Here is a 19,521-nt window from a genome sequence, read left to right as displayed (position 1 = left end):
CCAAACACTTAAAAGACACACCCTATCCCCTCAGCCCTCAAATTAAGTGGACATTTATGATGACGTATCATGACGTCTGACGAGTATACACTTGCAGGGCAAGAGGTGAGGGAGGAAGGAATGATTTTTAAATAGACCGCTCTTGCCCGGAAATTCGTCACTTGTTCATCCTGCCATCGGTAGCTTGTGGATGCTTTATATGTGCTACAGTCAATTATGATTGCATGTCTAGTTATATTAACTATATAATTATTAATATACGTCTACTGTATGATAGCTAGCAAATTAATCAGCTAACTAACATTAGCCTGCCTAGCTACTTCTGAAGAACGATTTTTTTTCTTCTACAATTTCCAAAAGCTAATCAAACAAAAATACAACTTTTACGAGATATGTTTGTGCATTAGTAGCACAATTATGAAATTATTTACATTCGTTTTTACTTACACTTGTATGTTGACTCCATATTGACGTTGAGGTTTTAAGTTTTGGCTGACTTTTCTTAGTGGATGTACAATCATCACAAATTGAATTATGGGGAGTTTCAGGCCCCGGAGTGAACATAATTGTTCACTCGCAAACTTCCCTTGCTTGGCTAATCATTTGGACCACCCTCCAAGATGGTGAAAAGGATTTCTCCAAGGGCATAAGACGAGGGTGTGTCTTTTATGAGTTTGAACCACAGCCAATGTAAGTTGACTGCAGTCTAAACTTCATGACCTTTGATCACATGGTTGTTGTAAAGTTCATGCAGTTGGACAATATTTATCCAGTGATATAAAGTACTTAAGTAAAAATACTTTAGCTAACTATTCTCACCTGTGAACACACACACAAGAAACCACATCAAACCACACACTTAATGAACCACATCTAAAATGAGGCCAAATCAGGAAGCGCAGTCACCCTTTAAAATTCTACCTTGCTACCTTTCAGATGAGCAAAGGAGGATAAATGAGAACAGCAGGCCACTGGAGCACTTAGAACAGGAGCAGCCAGAGGTAGGGAAGAAGATGATTTAGGTCACCAAAACACAGGCCCGAAACAAGTTAAGCTACCCCAGTATCTCCTTGACCGTTTTGGATTGCAAAGCTAAAGAGACACGTGAGACAAGACACAGAGGCAGCAACAGAAGAGAAGGATAGAGACACACCAGACAAGACACAGAGACAGCAACTGAAGAATAGGCAATGGAGAGAGAAACCAGAAGAGACATAGAGACAGCAACAGAAGAATATGATTTGATGGAGAGAGACACCAGAAGAACAAACAAGACACTGAGACAGCATCAGGCAAAACACAGAGAAAGTGACATAAGAAGGCAGATGGAGAGAGAACAGAGGTGGGTTAAGCACACAGTAGTCTGTATCACTTCAAGCTGCTCTATAGATTCTAATGAGTTGGATTTATTTGCACAAATTATAAGAGGTGAAATACAGACCGTAAAACATGGTTTACAAAGAATTTGCTGGTGAGGTGAAAAAGCCTGTGAAATTACTATTAAAACAATTGTTTACTTTTACACATTTTACAACCGGGGGGGACGAGAGAGGAGGGTAAACAAGAGACAGCAACATAGAATACTAAGAGACAGCAACAGATCAGGGCAGACGAGAGACGGCAACAGACGACCCAGAGAAAGCTATAGAAAGAGACAGAGGAAGGGTGAGCACACAGTAGACTGTTTCACTTAAAGCTGTTCAATGGATTCTAATTACTGTGTGTGTGTGTGTGTGTGTGTGTGTGTGTGTGTGTGTGTGTGTGTGTGTGTGTGTGTGTGTGTGTGTGTGTGTGTGTGTGTGTGTGTGTGTGTGTGTGTGTGTGTGTGTGTGTGTGTGTGTGTGAGAGAGAGAGAGAGAGAGTGTACTGTGGGATTCTTTAAGTTTGGCTAATTGGACAGGTCAGAGTTTGAAGTTGTTGAATCGTTTTTGGCAATGAACTGTAGATGTATGTGTTCGAGAGTAGAGCGTGTTTCAGAGTAGAGAGACTCACAGTGTACTGGCAGCGTCTAGTGTGTCAGATGAGAAGTTGCAAGTTACCTGAAAAATATCTAATCTGTCAATGTTTTAATCTCTCAATGTTCATCTCAAAGTGAACCAAACTCATGCATTAAGCTTTTTTGAAATTACAATTTTTTTATTTACAATTTTTTGCTGGTGGAGAATGCCCCCGGATCCACCTACTGGCTTTGGGCTAAGTCACTAATGTCTTCAAATCCTAGAAACGACCCTGCTCCTGGTCACCCAGCAGTGATACAACCTCCGTGCCACACCCAGGAACATTTTGCGGTGCAGTCATTTTCTCTCCAAGCCCGGGGAAATGGACAGAGCACACCCTCTCCTCTCCAGGCTCTTGAGAGAGCTTGGTCATAATAAATTCAGTATCAGTAAATGTTCGCGATGAAACCACACACACCCCATCATAGGGCAGACACCCCTGCAGAGCACCCCCTTTAGGAACAGCAAAAGAGCAGGAAAGTGACAGTTTAGCCTCCAACATGGCGTCTTCACCAGGGCTCGACTGGTAATCTTGACCTTACCCTTATAAATCAAAATCAAATATTACAGGGGGAGGCATATCACGTTATTCACTTAGCCTACCACAGAGATGAGAAGTATTTTTCCATGCTTTTTATGGAAAACCAAAGGAGTCAATCCTAACTGCCCCAGTGGCTTTCCATAGCCCCCCTACACACACCAGAACGCGCTGTCCATTGTGCTGACACAGCGCAGCATAGAAAGGTGTTATTTTGCTGCCAACCTGTCACTCAATCAGGGACATAAAACTGAGGGGGCACAAGTTTGATCTGAGGGGGCTAAGCTCCCCTTAGCCCTCTCATGGAGCTGCAGGCCGTCAAATCAAAGGCACTCCTTCCATATAAAGTTTTTTTTTTTACAAAAATGAAAACTCGTCAGTTTGCCACTTTCACAAGGTTGGATTAATAACATGTTCAACTACACTGTAAGACTTTTCTGTAATTTCAACAGTAAAGCACTGTATGATTCACAGTATAATACCATAAATGTGTTTTACAGCGTTTATGCTGTAGATTGCACTGCATTATGGGTAAAATGCTGAAAAATACTTGTATTAACTGTAATTCGGAAGCATCCTGTTAAAATTACTGTAGATTCAAATTATCCGTTTCAGGAGCCAACCTCATGCTGTCAGGTGAGACACATGAAGCTCAGACTATTTTAGTAAATATCTTCTTGAAGCGGCTGTGAAGTGGAAGAATACTTTCAGCAGCTGCTGGGTAGGGACCTTGCCTTGTTTATAAGCATATTTATTGCTAGACAATGTTGAATTACTGCATGTTTCCTTAGCTAACTTAGCTAGATAGCTGGATAACGTTTGCTAGCTAGCTAGCTAGTTGATGTTGACAAAAGCCATTTTGGTCTGCTCTAAATTGCTCGTAGATACCTAGCTGTGCGACCTAGAAAAACATCACAGAGAGAATATTGTGATCATAGAGGCTGCAATACAGCCTAAGTGCCATCGAGAATACACTGAGTGCAGATTCGTGACCGTTATGTTTCCACCAATACTACAAACAAAATGGCTTGTTTCTAGCAGTTCAAAAGATTACCCATATTTGTTCGGCTTGACGGGCGCATTTTACACATAAATCGCATTGTGGGCCGTCCTCTCGAGCCGCTAAAGCTGATGCGAATGACCAGTGCACTATATTGTATTGAGGTGCCTGCCAACCTAAGATGCAGTGCCACTGGTTAGCTGTAGCCTAACACAGTGTCGGCGGTATAAACTATAACTTGGCAAATTTTCCCCTCCAAGGATTATACAGTATTTCAAATAGGATAGCAGCCTACACAATAAATAACTAACATTGGTAGTCATCTAGATGTCACTGTGATATATTTTACTCAATGGGGAGAGCATAAATGTCAAACACCGGGACAGTGTCCTCCTTAGCTGTTACAACCCGGTGTGATTTAGTTCACTTGGCTCCCATCTGCGCGACATAAATCATCGTTTTGTAGGTCAGGATTGTCCATATTGCCTCTCCCGCTAACCATTTGTTTAATTTAAAATACATTGTTCCATAATGTTACAGTATTAGCTAAACCTGTTAACTTTACCAGTATTTCACAAACATTTCTTAATTCGTTTTTAATGTCGTTACCAATTTGAATACATGTATTTTATGTAGAAATGTATTGTTTTTCTTACATTTAGATTTGAGATAGAATTTTACTAAATGTACAGCATTATCCTGGCGCCAGAGTTGACAGCTTAATACTATAATTTTTCTTTACAGTACTATTTTCCTTACTGTAAAACATTAAGCATCTGTGTAAATTTACAGCAAGGATGATGTAATATGTCTTTACAGTAAGGAAAATAGTACTGTAAAACATATTACAGCATTTCTTCTGTAAAGCAAAATCACAGTATTAAGCTGGTGTAACCGATGTGAAATGGCTAGTTAGTTAGCGGTGGTGCGCGCTAATAACATTTCAATCAGTGACGTCACTCGCTCTGAGACTTGAAGTAGGGTTTCCCCTTGCGTCGCAAGGGCCGTGGCTCTTGTGGCGCGATGGGTAACGATGCTTCGGTGGGTGTCAGTTGTTGATGTGTGCAAGGGTCACTGGTTCGAGCCCGGGTTGGGGTGAAGAGAGGGACGGAACCTACACTGGCCACTGTGGTGCCAGTATAATGCTGTACACTTACAGGGAATTATTTTACAGTGTACTTAAGATATTGGCTCGAATCTAGGTTTTGCCTAATGATTTCGAGAAAATGTTTCACTTCTCCCATTGACTTTCCAAATCCCCAAACCCCAGGCTGGTGTGCCAGATCTGTTTAGAAAACATTCTCGAAGTCTGACGATGTTGCGCCTCTGGGTTTAGAAACTCTGTAATATAAGGTTGCTATAACAAAGCTCTGCACAGTGACCTGTAAAAGTAGCCATACTTATTGTGGTACTAGAAATAATCACCATAATGGGGACAATCTTGATGTGTATATTAATAGCAGAGATCTGTATATAATGACGAGATGCTCATATCTCCGCCCAAACAATGGGAGTCATTGTCACAAAGGTGGAAAGGCAGATGACTAGCTTAGGTCCAAAATAAGCACAGAGCAACACATTGGGCTTATTTTGGAGAGATTTCGGCGAGAGTGAAACCTCTCGCTTCGCCTCTTCCTCTTTGTTAATAGTCAATAGTTAAGGGGTCTGCCCTATATTTTTATTGGAATTTCACAATTTTCTCCCGTATTAAGAGATACAGTAACAAAGATAAAATAAGAATAACAAAAAACCTTACAAAATAACCAACATACAGACAGAAATTAAACACAAAAGCTCAGTTTAAATAAAGGAATAAGGTCCAACACATGGAAGGTACAATGTACCCGAGACAAGTAAACAACCACCATTCTAAGAAAATCCTTGCAGCATAATAGCTGATAAATCAGGTTCTAGGTCATTTAAATAAGGTTCCCACACTTTGTAGAACTGATCTGTTTTAGAATGTAATGTACATGTCAGATCTTCCAATGGCACCCATTCAAATAGTATCTTATGCCAATCCTTAATAGAAAGGACCATGTCATTAATCCACTGTAAGAGGATGTTTTTCCTTGCTGCGATGGTAAGGATGTTGTAAAGCCTCCTCTTACGCATATAAGTAATATGCCTACTAGGGAGACCTAACAGCAAAGAAACTGGGTCGAATTGTAGGTCGACCCCTAGGATTTTTTACATTTCTTGAAGAACATTAGATCAGTATCTTTGTAGTTTGGAAAATGACCATAAACAATGTGTTTGGGTGCCTGTATCAGTTTTACATTTAAGACATTGAGGAGAGAAGGAGGAGGGGCTTAAAGCATGTCTGCGATTTGGGGATACATGCAATCTTTGTATTATTCTTAATTGGATTGCTCTAGTACGATTACAGAGCTATTGTTTTTGCATAGCTCCAAATGTCCTCCCCCGTCTCCTCGTCAATAGTAACAGACAATTCTTTCTCCCACACTCGCTTGACCCTCTGTGTGTCAACAGTAGAAAAGAACCTTAAAGCATCATAAAAAAAACTTTGATATTTTCCTTTGAGAAAAAATGCATTCTTTCAATGACAGACACATCAGGGTTGCCAAACAAGGTCGTGTTCTTCAAAATATAATGTCTTGTAGAAAGTGGAAAAAGTCCTCCTTTGGGAGTTGATATTTCTCAACCATCTGGTCAAATGACAATAAAATCTTATCAGCGAATAAATCATTTAGTCTGCCTATGCCCTTATTAAGCCAAATGTTAAAGCCCGCATCCAGCAACCCTGGTACAAAATCTGGGTTGTAAGAGCAGAGGTTAGTTTGGACCTTCCCAAAAAACATTGAACTGACCTCCATGCCTTGACTGTGTTAAGTGGAATGGGATTATTGCAGTAATTTTTTACAGATTTGAAGCTTTTGAAAAATAAAATAACCTGCAAGGGGTATTTAGAAAAATAAGTCTCAATGTCTAACCAAATAGAGGAGTCATCATTTGTGATCCAGTCAGAAATATAACATAAGTGGGCACACCACTGATAAAACCTAATATTGGGCAGATCCAAGACCCCCATCGAACCTGGCAGCTGCAATATTGCTTAACCAGCCATTTAAATATTTGATTACCTTATTGGAAAGTAAGATTGGGATAATTTGCATTGGGTAAAGTAGTCTAGATAAAATGTTCATTTTCAAGAGGGATATTCTACCCAACTATGAAATCGGAAGAGTTGCAGCGCTCCAGGTCCTGTTTTATTGTATCAAATAAGGGGAAAAAAATTGGCTTTGTACATTTGCTGGAATTTATGAGTTACAAATATACCCAGATACGTTACACTGTGAGAGAGACCATTTAAAAGGAAAGGGGGTTGAGGTAGTAGGTACAGAGTGAGGACTACCAAGTGGCATAGCCTCTGATTTAGTTAAATTAATCTTGTAGCCTGAGAATTCACTGAATAATATATATTTTTTTATTTAAACCTAACTAGGCATGTCAGTTAAGAACAAATTCTTATTTCCAATGACGGCCTACCGGGAAACAGTGGGTTAACTGCCTTGTTCAGGGCCAGAACGACAGATTTTTACCTTGTCAGCTCGGGGATTTGATCCAGAAAACTTTCGGTTACTGGCTCAACGCTCTAACCACTATGCTACCTGTCGCCCCAACAAGAGATGTAATTGAAGTCTCGGGGCTAGAGATGAATATCAAAACATCATCAGCATACAAGCTTATTTGATGATGAACGTCACCAATGAGCAGACCCTGTATAGCAGGCGTTACTCTGATGGCCTCGGCCAGTGGTTCTGTAGCGAGCGCAAATAGGAAAGGGGACAGAGGACAGCCCTATCTGGTACCTCTGTGTGTGGAGAAGCTATGCGCTTAGCCCATTAGTAAGGACAGCAGCCTGAGGGTCATCATATCTCTCACTTTTGCCACTCCCTCAGCTCCCAGCTGTGCCCTGGACACCATATGTGAATTGATTGCCCCGCATCTATCATCAGAGTGCGTAATGTTAGGTGACCTAAACTGGGATATGCTTAACACCCCGGCCGTCCTACAATCTAAACTAGATGCCCTCAATCTCACACAAATTATCATGGAACCTACCAGGTACTACACCAAATCCGTAAACATGGGCACCCTCATATATATCATCCTTGATGCCTGCGTCCGTTATGGGTCCACGGTCAAACGACCACCACTCATCACTGTCAAACGCTCCCTAAAACACTTCTAATCGACCTGGCCCGGGTATCCTGGAAGGATATTGACCTCATCCCGTCAGTAGAGGATGCCTGGTTGTTCTTCAAAAGTGCCTTCCTCACCATCATAAATAAGCATGCCCTTTCAAAAAATGTAGAACTAAGAACAGATATAGCCCTTAGTTCACTCCAGACTTGACTGCCCTTGACCAGCACAAAAACATCCTGTGGCGCACTGCACTAGCTTCGAACAGTCCCTGCGACATGCAACTTTTCAGGGAAGTCAGGAACCAATATACACAGTCAGTTAGGAAAACAAAGGCTAGCTTTTTCAAACAGAAATTTGCGTCTTGCAGCACTAATTCCAAAAAGTTTTGGGACACTGTAAAGCCCATGGAGAATAAGAGCACCTCCTCTCAGCTGCCCACTGCACTGAGGTTAGGAAACACTGTCACCACCGATAAATCCACGATAATCGAGAATTTCAATAAGCATTTCTCTACGGCTGGCCACGCTTTCCACCTGAATACCCCAACCCCGGCCAACAGCTCTGCACCCCCCCACAGCAACTGGCCCAAGCCCCCCCCTCTCCTTCACCCAAATCCAGACAGCTGATGTCCTGAATGAGCTGCAGAATCTGGATCCCTACAAATCAGCTGGGCTAGACAATCTGGACCCTCTCTTTCTAAAATTATCCACCGCAATTGTCGCAACCCCTATGACTAGTCTGTTCAACCTCTCTTTCATATCATCTGAGATTCCTAAAGATTGGAAAGTGGCCGCGGTCATCCCCCTCCTCAAAGGGGGAGACACTCTAGACCAAAACTGTTACAGACCTATATCCATCCTGTCCTGCCTTTCTAAAGTCTTTGAAAGCCAAGTGAACAAACAGATCACCGACCATCTCGAAACCCAACGTACCTTTTCCGCTATGCAATCCGGTTTCAGAGCTGGTCACGGGTGCACCTCAGCCACGCTTAAGGTCCTAAACAATATCATAACCACCTTCGATAAAAAACAGTACTGTGCAGCCGTCATCATCGACCTGGACAAGGCTTTCGACTCTGTCAATCACTGTATTCTTATCGGCAGACTCAACAGCCTTGGTTTCTCAAATAACTGCCTCGCCTGGTTCACCAACTACTTCTCAGATAGAGTTCAGTGTGTCAAATCGGAGGGCCTGTTGTCTGGACCTCTGCCAGTCTCTATGGGTGTGCCACAGGGTTCAATTCTCGGGCCGACTCTTTTCTCTTTATATATCAATGATGTCGCTCTTGCTGCGGGTGATTCTTTGATCCACCTCTACGCAGACGACACCATTCTGCATACATCTAGCCATTCTTTGGACACTGTGTTAGCAAACCTCCAAACGAGCTTCAATGCCATACAACACTCCTTCCGTGGCCTCCAACTGCTCTTAAATGCTAGTAAAACTAAATGCATGCTCTTCAACCGATCGCCGCCTGCAACTGCCCGCCCGCCTAGCATCACTAGTCTGGACGGTTCTGGCTTAGAATATGTGGATAACTATAAATACTTAGGTGTCTGGCAAGACGTAAACTCTCCTTCCAGACTCATTAAGCATCTCCAATCCAAAATTAAATCTAGAATCAGCTTCCTATTACGCAACGAAGCCTCCTTCACTCATGCTGCCAAACATACCCTCGTAAAACTGACTATTCTGCCGATCCTTGACTTTGGCGATGTCATTTACAAAATAGCCTCCAACACTCTACTCAGTAAATTGGATGCAGTCTATCACAGTGCCATCCGTTTTGTCACCAAAGCCCCATATACTACCCACCATTGTGACCTGTATACTCTCGTTGGCTGGTCCTCTCTACATATTCGTCGCCAAACCCACTGGCTCCAGGTCATCTATAAGTCTTTGCGAGGTAAAACTCTGCCTTATCTCAGCTGACTGGTCACCAGTCACCATAGCATCACCCACCCGTAGCACGCAATCCAGCAGGTATATCTCACTGGTCATTCCATGCTGCCAATGATTGGAACGAATTGCAAAATTCTCAAAGTTGGAGAGTTATATCTCCCTCACTAACTTCAAGCATTGACTGTCAGAGCAGCTTACCGATCGCCCATCTGTAAATAGCCCATCCAACCAACTATCTACCTCATCCCCATATTTGTTTTTTGCTTTTTTCTGCTCTTTTGCACACTGGTATTTCTACTTGCACATCCTCATCTGCACATCTGTCACTCCAGTGTCAATTGCTAAATTGTAATTACTTCACCACTATGGCCTATTTATTGCCTTACCTCCTTACTTCATTTGCACACACTGTATACAGATTTTCTGTTGTGTTATTGACTGTTTGTTTATCCCATGTGTAACTCTGTTGTTGTTTTTGTCGCACTGCTTTGCTTTATCTTGGCCAGGTCGCAGTTGTAAATGAGAACTTGTTCTCAGCTGGCCTACCTGGTTAAATAAAGGTGAAATATGATTATTTATTTATTTTTATTAAAAAATATGTATATGAAACCTTAACCCATTTTATAAAGTTGTCACCTAGGCCAAATTTAGTCAGAGCAAAGAATAGGTAGGACCACTCCACGCGGTCAACTGCTTTTTCAGCATCTAGCGAGAGCAGAAGACCATCCACAGCACTTCGTTGGTAAGCTTGTGTAACCGATGTGAAATGGCTAGTTAGTTAGCGGTGGTGCGCGCTAATAGCGTTTCAATCGGTGACGTCACTCGCTCTGAGACTTGAAATAGGGTTTCCCCTTGCGTTGCAATAGTCATGTGTCAAGGATTTTAGATTTTCTATCCACGTTCAGAAGGGCAATAGGTCTATATGAGGAACAAGACTCTGGGCATTTTCCCTTTTTGAGAATAAGTGATATGTTAGCGTTATATCACTGTTTGAGGGAGGCGGTCATTTGAAAATGTGTAGTTAAACATATCAAGCAATGGCTCAAGGATCAGGCCATGGAACTCCTTATAGAACTCACTACAGAACCCGTCTGGTCCTGGGGCCGTACCATTTTGCTGATACTCAATTGCAAACATTATCTCTTCTTTGGTAATAGGGGCATTAATAACCTTTTAAGGATTCCGCCCCCTTTTTTTCAATTTTCATTACATACCCAAATCTAACTGCCTGTATGTAGCTCAGGCCCTGAAGCAAGGATATGCATATTCTTGGTACCATTTCAAAGGAAACACTTAGAAGTTTGTGGAAATGTGAAAGAAATGTAGGAGAATATAACACAATAGATCTGGTAAAAGATAATACCAACTATTCTTTTGTATTCTTTTGTATCATCTTTGAAATGCAAGAGAAAGGACATAGTGTATTATTCCAGCCCAGGTGCAATTTAGATTTTGGCCACTAGATGGTAGCAGTGTATGTGCAAAGTTTTCAACTGATCCAATGAACCATTGCATTTCTGTTCAACATTTTGTATCAAGACTGCCCAATGTGCCTAATTTGTTTATTAATAACCTTTCATGTTCAAAATTGTGCACTCTCATCAAACAATAGCATTCACTATAATAGCTACTGTAAATTGGACAGTGCAGTTAGATTAACAAGAATTGAAGCTTTCTGCAAATATCAGATATATCTATGTCCTGGGAAATTTTCTTGTTACTTACAACCTCATGCTAATCGCATTAGCCTACGTTAGCTTAACCGTTCCATGGATGGGACACCGATCCCTCTGTTCTTCGGAAATAGTAGGGAGCTCAGTCTTAGAAAATAAGTCCTCCATTAGTTTGGGTGCATCATTTGTCAGTTCTGAGGCATAAAGATTTGCATAACATTTCTTAAATGACTCATTTATCCATTTATTTGTATATAAATAGTTGCCATCAGAATCAGTAATAGTAGCAATTGACTGGGAGTCTGCTGTCTTTTTAGCTAGGTATGCCAAATATTTTCCTGGTTTATCGCCATGTTCATAAAGCTTTTGCCTGACAAATCTCATTTTCTTTTCAGCATCCTGTGTTAGGAGAGAGTACAATGTTGACTGAAGGACTGATATGCACTTGGTCTTGAAGATTGGTTGTATTCAATCTCCAATGTCTTGATGGATTAGGTGCCCCTTTGAGTTTTATGTCCAGGATCACCTCATGACTATGCTTCCTATGTTAGCAGATAAAACAGACTGCAAAGACGTCCTGGGCATAAAAAAGTAATCTATTCTAGTCTGACATCCATGAGGTGCAGAGAAAAAGGTGAACTCTGTTGGAGGGATGAAAGGTTCTCCAGACATCAACATACCCCAGATCATTACAAATAACTTTAAAATAACTTTTTTTATTAACTTCTTAAAGCATTGTTGGTTAAGGGCCTGTAAGTAAGCATTTCACTGTAAGGTCTGCACCTGTTGTATTCTGCGCATGTGACAAATACAATTTGATTTGATGCCCTGATGTGCAGTGTGGAGCCTCTTAAAACTTCTTAGGGATGGGGTCAGTATTTGGAAGTTTGGATGACTGAGGTCCCCAAAGTAAACTGCCTGCTACTCAGGCCCAGAAGCTAGGATATGCATATAATTGGTGGTATTGGATAGAAAACTCTCTGAAGTTTCTAAACTGTTAAAATAATGTCTGTGAGTATAACAGAACTGATATGGCAGGCGAAAACCCGAGGAGAATCCATCCGGAATTCTATTTTTTTGAGGTCACCACTCATTGAAATGGCTGTCTATGGGAATATCAATGGAATACCTCCCAGATTGCAGTTCCTAGGGCTTCCAGTAGATGTCAACAGTCTTTAGAAAGAGTTAAAGGCTTGTTTTTTGAAAAATGAGCTAGAATTTGTAGTTTTTCTAGGTGGCTTCGTTATTTATCTCCGGTAATGAACATACTATTCTCCGTCTTAAATTGTATAGTTTATTTACATATTAGGCTACATGTGGATTGATTAGAAACAGTGTTTAACTTGTTTGGACGAAGTTTATTGGTAACTTTGGCAGTATTGTGGCACGCACTTCGTTATTTATCTCCGGTAATGAACATACTATTCTCCGTCTTAAATTTGATCGTTTATTTACATATTAGGCTACCTGTGGATTGATTAGAAACATTGTTTGACTTGTTTGGACAAAGTTTATTGGTAACTTTTGGGATCCCTTTGTATGCATTTTGAACGAGGGAAACCGGTGGATTACTGAATCAAGCGCGCCAACTAAACTGACTTTTTTGGGATATAAAGAAGGACTTTATCGAACAAAACGACCATTTGTTATCTAGCTGGGACCCTTGGGATTGCAAACAGAGGAAGATCTTCAAAGGTAAGTGATTTATTTTATCGCTATTTCTGACTTTCGTGACCCCTCTGCTTGTTTGGAAAATGTTTGTAATGCTTTAGTATGCGGGGCGCTGTCCTCAGATAATCGCATAGTATGCTTTTGCCTTAAAGCCTTTTTGAAATCTGACAAAGTGGCTGGATTAACAAGAAGTTAAGCTTTTAAACGATGTGAGACACTTGTATTTTCATGAATGTTTAATATTACAAATTCTGTATTTTGAATATCGCGCTCTGCAATTTCACCGGATGTTGGCGAGGTGGGGCGCTAGCGTCCCACCTAGCCCCTTAAGTACCTCGGCTCTAAAGTCACTGGAAATTTTAATATGTTTATTTACCATGAGTAGTCCATCATCAATGTCAAGATAGTCTCTGATGTGCCAGTAGGGTGGTGCTTTCAGTGGTGCACTTTTCTTCTTGTCTGGCTAGCCATCTTCCTCAGCAGCTGCATGTTGCTGTCTGTCTCTGTGACTGCTCTCAGCTGTTACATAACAGCGTCCTCCAGTGGCTCATGTGTGGAGACTGCATAAATTACTTTCTCGTCACTGAGGTCACACTCTTCATGTGTGGCAGTCTGGGGTACAGCACTGAATAACGTGTCTGCTATTAACATGTTTTTACCTGGGGTGTAGACGATGTGACTGTCCTATTTCTGTATTTGAAGCAGCACCCTTTGAAGGGCTCCCGAGTGGTGCAGCGGTCTAAGGCACAGTATCTCAGTGCAAGAGGCGTCACTGCAGTCCCTGGTTCGAGTCTAGGCTGCATCACATCTGGCCGTGATTGGGAGTCCCATTAGGGCGGTGCACAATTGGCCCAGCGTTGTCCGGGTTTGGCCTGGGTAGGCCATAATTGTAAATAAGAATTTGTTCTTAACTGACTTGCCTAGTTAAATAAAGGTACAATTTAAAAAAATATATATATATACATATATGTCCCTTTCTGATGGGCTTGGTGATTATAGACTGAAGTGGTTTGTGGTTGGATTGAACTCTGACCTGGACACCATAGACATACTGGTGAAACACTATGCCAGGAGTTCTTTATCTATCTGGGCATAATATTGTTCAGCCCCAGACAGAGCTCTGGATGCAAAGGCTATAGGCCGTTTACCTTGCATCAGGATAAGTCCAATATTTGGATGCATCAGCTTGTATTTCAATCTCTTCCTGTGGATTGAAGAATTTCAGCAGCGGTGCAGTGGAGATGGCCATTTTCAGTCTCTATGGTGCTGCTTGTTGTTCTGGGTGCCACTGCCATGCCATGTCCTTCCTGAGGAGCATTCTGAGTGGTGCAGTGAGTGCGGCTTCATATGGGTTATACTGGGTTAGGAAATGTGTCATGCCCAGTAGCCTCTGTAGACATTTTTTGTCTTCTGGTGGGGGAATTTGTGTGATTGCTGTATCCACATCTGCGCTGATGATGTGCCCATATACTTCACTTCATGCACCATGTACAATGTTAGACGGATGGATATGTCCATCACCTGCAATAAAATGCGGTCATGTTCTTCTTTGGTGGCTGCTGCAATGTTACATAGACACCATCAATGTCATCAAAGTTAATCTGCTGAAATACCTCTCTGGCACTTTTTATGCCAAACTGAAACTGATTATACTGGTACCTCCCCCATGGGGTATTGAATGTGCAGAGACCAGCTGATTCCTCATCCAGCTTGATTTGCCAATACTCATCTGGCTCATCTAGGATAGTGAAGATTTTCTTGCCTGCTAGTTTGCATTGCACGTCCGCTGAGGTGGGAATAGAGAATTGTTGGCTCTGTATGGGTGTAATGGAAATTATATGATTAAAGGTTTGACTAAATGATTTCACTCAGAAACCCTATAACCTGTTGAAATGTATTCGAAATAAGGCTATAATAATGGGTTAAAAACTATATTCCAATACTGTGTGTGAGTAAGACACTGTTACCACTTCAAAATGAGCAGGGCACAGTTGATAAGACGACCTTGGGAAAGGAACAGGAGAAGATGCCTCCCTAAGTTAGGGAGAGAAACAACGGCCTGGGAACAGCTAGTTGGCAGGAGATTAGAAGACAGGTGACAAGGTTGATAAGGAATGTATGTGTACTGTGGAAAAATACAGCCGCCTAAAGTGGGGTGGAGTTCTCTACTGATGTGTGTGTGTGTGTGTGTGTGTGTGTGTGTGTGTGTGTGTGTGTGTGTGTGTGTGTGTGTGTGTGTGTGTGTGTGTGTGTGTGTGTGTTAATATGTACATTGTAAGGATTTCAGAGCCCTCATAAATAAACGTTCTGACCATTGTTAGCTGGGCCTCAGTCTGTTTATTTCAACCGGAACCTTACACTTTCTGGTATACAAGCTGAGGAGTTTAAATTGAAGTTCGGTTTAAGAACATTGATAACTTAATTCACATAACAATGGGCTTGTTCAGGTCCTTAGGATCCAGGCATACCCTAAGAGCCAAACTCACGAGTCCTTTGAACACAGATGCATAGGGCTTGAGTAGATCCTCCTTTGAGCATGGCGTAGCATGGCTTGCACCTGTTTCAACTTTTCTGAGGTGAAGCTGCACACAGGCCTCTCTGCCTAGTAGTGGTTTGTCAAATGTATCTGTAACATAGAACTGTAGATGTGCTTGTCTGTGCACCGTGTGCACTTGCAATGTCATTACGCCCTTTGGTTTGACGCGGGTTCCTCCATACGCTATGAGTACAGTCTGTCTCTTTCACTTTGAATTGCTTGGGCAATTTGTCTGCTATTGCTTGTGGGAGCACATTAGCTTCAGCTCTTGAATCGAACTTAAAGTTGACTGTCTGTTCCCTTATGCGCAAGTTTGTGTGTCAGCCGGCATTTCTTTTGCGTGCTAGTGTCACTGCACCTATGAACAATGTGTCCGCTTCCCTGACCTCTGCTTCAACAGGTGCAACATCTGTCCCTGACCTACGCACAGCTGCAAAGTGATTTCTAACGCCACATTTTTTAGAACATTGTGTTTGTGTGTTTTTCCACAAGTCTTTGTATTCTGCACACTGATTGCGTAACATGGCAACCTTTTTTTTCCATAGCATGCACAAACTGTTCTGTGCTACTGGTAGCTGATATAGCCTTAGCCTGAGTGGACGTAACTTATACTGCTAACATCTATGGCCTTAGCTAGGGTTATCTGAAATGTGATGCTAATCACAATTTTGTCCCTCAGCATTAGATCCTCATATTTCTCCAAACCTCTCGTATCCTGAGTTTGCACACAACTGCCAGGACATTGGATCTATGGAGACACTCAAGTTTTTGAATCCTGACACTCTCAACACATTCACAAAAATAGTAATGGCCTCTAAACCTTCCAGCTGTCTACTGGACCCTATTCCAATTAAACTACTGAAAGTACTACTTCCTGTGCTTGGGTCTCTTATGTTGAACATTAGAAATGGCTCCCTATCCTCACTAAAAGTGGCAGTAATCAATAAAAATAAAAAAAGCTCTTGATCAGCAACTCCCTGCCTTCCTGAAGACAAATAATGTATATGAAACCCCATCATTGCACTTGTGAAGGTGGTAAATTAACTTTGAATAACATCAGACCAATGCTCTATGTCTGTCTTGTGTTCCTAAACCGAAATTGACACCATCGATCATCGTACACTGTACCCGTACACAGCCAATCTGTAAATAGCACACCCTACTACCTCATCCGCATATTATTACTTAACCTCTTGCTCTTTTGCACCCCAGTATACTCTCCTTGCACATCATCATCTGCACATCTATCACTCCAGTATTAATGCTAAATTGTAATTATTTCGCCTCTATGGCCAGTTTATTGCCTACCTCCCTACTCTTCTACATTTGCACTAACTGTACATAGATTTTTCCATTTTTATTTTCTATTGTGTTATTGACTGTACGTTTGTTTATGTGTAACTCTGTGTTGTTGTTTTTGTCGCACTGCTTTGCTTTATCTTGGCCAGGTCGCAGTTGTAAATTAGAACTTGTTCTCAACTGGCCTACCTGGTTAAATAAAGGTGAAATAAAAAATTGAATAAAACATTATTTTGGAAAGATTGGAAACCGTAATTGGTCTACGTGGACAAGTTCTTGCGTGGTTTAGATCTTATCTGTCGGAAAGATATCAGTTTGTCTCTGTGGATAGTTTGTCCTCTGAGAAATCAGGGGTGCGGGGTCTCTGTGGGCTATACTCTGCCTTGTCTCAAGTAAGTCAGTGGTCTGTTGATATCCCTTTGGTGGTGTAGGGGCTGTGCTTTGGAAAGGTGGGTGTGGTTATATCCTGCCTGGTTTACCCTGTCCGTGGGTAACTTTGGAAGGGGCAACAGTGGCCACTGACCCACAACTCCCCCATCTGTCTCTAGTATCTATGCTGCAATAGTCTGTGTTGTCGGGCTAAGGTCAGTCTGTCATATCTGTTGTAATTCTCCTGTCTTATATGGTATCCTGTGTGATCTTAGGTAAGCTCCCTTTAATTCTCCCATGTCTCTCTCTTTCTCTCTCTCTCCCCCCTTCCGGAGGACCTGAGCCCTAGGACCATGCCTCAGGATTACTTGGCCTGACAACTCCTGGCTGTCCCTGTCTCCAGTCCACCTGGTCGTGCTGCTGATCCAGTTTCTGCTGTTCTGCCTGCGGAAAAATGGAACCCTCACCTGTTCACCAGTCATGCTACCCTGTCCCAGACCTGCTGTTTCGACCCTCTCCCTCTCTCTCTCTCTCTCTCTCTCTCTCTTTACCGCACCTGCTGTTACGACCTCTGAATGCTCGGCTATGAAAAGCCAACGGACATTTACTCCTGAGGTGCTGACCTTTTGCACCATCTATAACCACTGTTGTTGTTATTAGACCCTGCTGGTTATCTATGAACGTTTGAACATCTTGAAGAACGTTCTGGCCTATTCTTATAATCTCCACCCGGCACAGACAGAAGAAGACTGGTCACCCCTCAGAGCCTGGTTCCTTTCTAGGTTTCTTCCTAGGTTCCAGCCTTTCTAGGGAGTTTTTCCTAGCCACTGTGCTTCTATGTCTGCATTGCCCAAAACTGATGTCTCTCAAACACAGTATTCCGCTGTGGTGCGCAGTAGTTTTCAAACGCTTTCATCGCCTCTGCCAGTTTCTTGTTTTCCGGATCGGCAGGTTCAGTCTTTGTTCCCATTTCTGCCAATTTTCTGAACGGTTTCCATTCAATAACAACGGTGATGGTGGTGTAAATGACTGCACTGCTGCTAATCCCAAACTCGATAGCTAATGACATGAAAGTATTTTCATTCACTCATGTCCAAAAAACGTTAGCACTTAGTATGCTAACTAGTCACTTGTCGTAGTAGTCTGCTGGCAAGGTCAACGTCCTCATGCAGCTAACCTTAGCATTGGAATGTTCTCTCTTTGTTCTTTGATAGAAGATAATGTCTGATTACAGCCACTCTTCTGCCACTTCTGACACCATGTTGTGCTCTTAAAAGCAAATATATTTGCCAATAGAGACTGAAGTGATATAGACGGGTTAGCTGAAAACGTCACAAAAACAATGTGCATGCTTCAATGGGGCAGAAGTATGTGTGTTGCTGTGATTCTGGATGCCCAGATAGCTAGCAACAATGTCATGAAGCTGCCATGTTGGGAATCGTAGGTGGGTCGTTTCAGCTACTTTCATGTTGTTCTTGATACCATATCTTGTTTTGAGTTGTTTTGACTGATGTCACGTCTATGTTAATATGCCTAAAATTTGCTAGCTAGCTAACCAACAACTGTAACGATGTATTTAAGAGACAACAAGTGCTCATTGTGCAAATGTATGTTTTCAATAAACATTGGAGAGGAAATGTAGTTTACATGTTGTCAACAATCTAAGCCAACCCCATCTGTTTTGCCCCATAGTTGCATTTATGCATTTGCCAAATAACAGCCTATTTAATAAAGGGTTTGGTTTGTGAGACTGCTTTGAAATAAATATGAATTACTAAAGCATTACTGATAGATCATGTTTGGGAGCAGAAAAATAGTGAGTGGACATCCCCTTTTTATCATTATTTTAGCCAGCACCCGTTAATATTTTGGATGTGCGTAAAAGCCTCCAGTCTACCTTAATATTATATGCCCATGGGAAGCAATTATGGTGCCTTTTAACTGTATTTAGACATAGCCTATTTATCTGTTTTGCCCCATAGCTGCACACATTAACTCTTTATATCAATACCGAAGCATGGTAAAATAACAGGGTGCATGCAGGCACACTACAAGACAGCTGCCATGTTGCTCATTTGCATATCGACTTGATCTTCAACCTTGAGTGATACTGATCAGCTGTTAAACATAAGGGAGTTATGGACTAACGTTAAAGTTGTATAGCTCCGTATACTACAGACATAGTCCCTTTTAAAACAGTCCTAATAGTGGAAATCTGGTAGTCTAACGTGAACGACGCCATGTGATGAGCATTCCGAGCAACCTCCACTTCTCACCCCCAATTGACCTCCTCCTAGCAGAAACCCATTTAAGTCACGGCACCAATGTGATCGGTAGGGAATTGCGAACCCCCGTGTCCTGCTTCT

Source organism: Salmo trutta, chromosome 22 (assembly GCF_901001165.1).
Source record: "Salmo trutta chromosome 22, fSalTru1.1, whole genome shotgun sequence".
Taxonomy (NCBI): domain Eukaryota; kingdom Metazoa; phylum Chordata; class Actinopteri; order Salmoniformes; family Salmonidae; genus Salmo; species Salmo trutta.
This window is presented reverse-complemented; position numbering follows the sequence as displayed.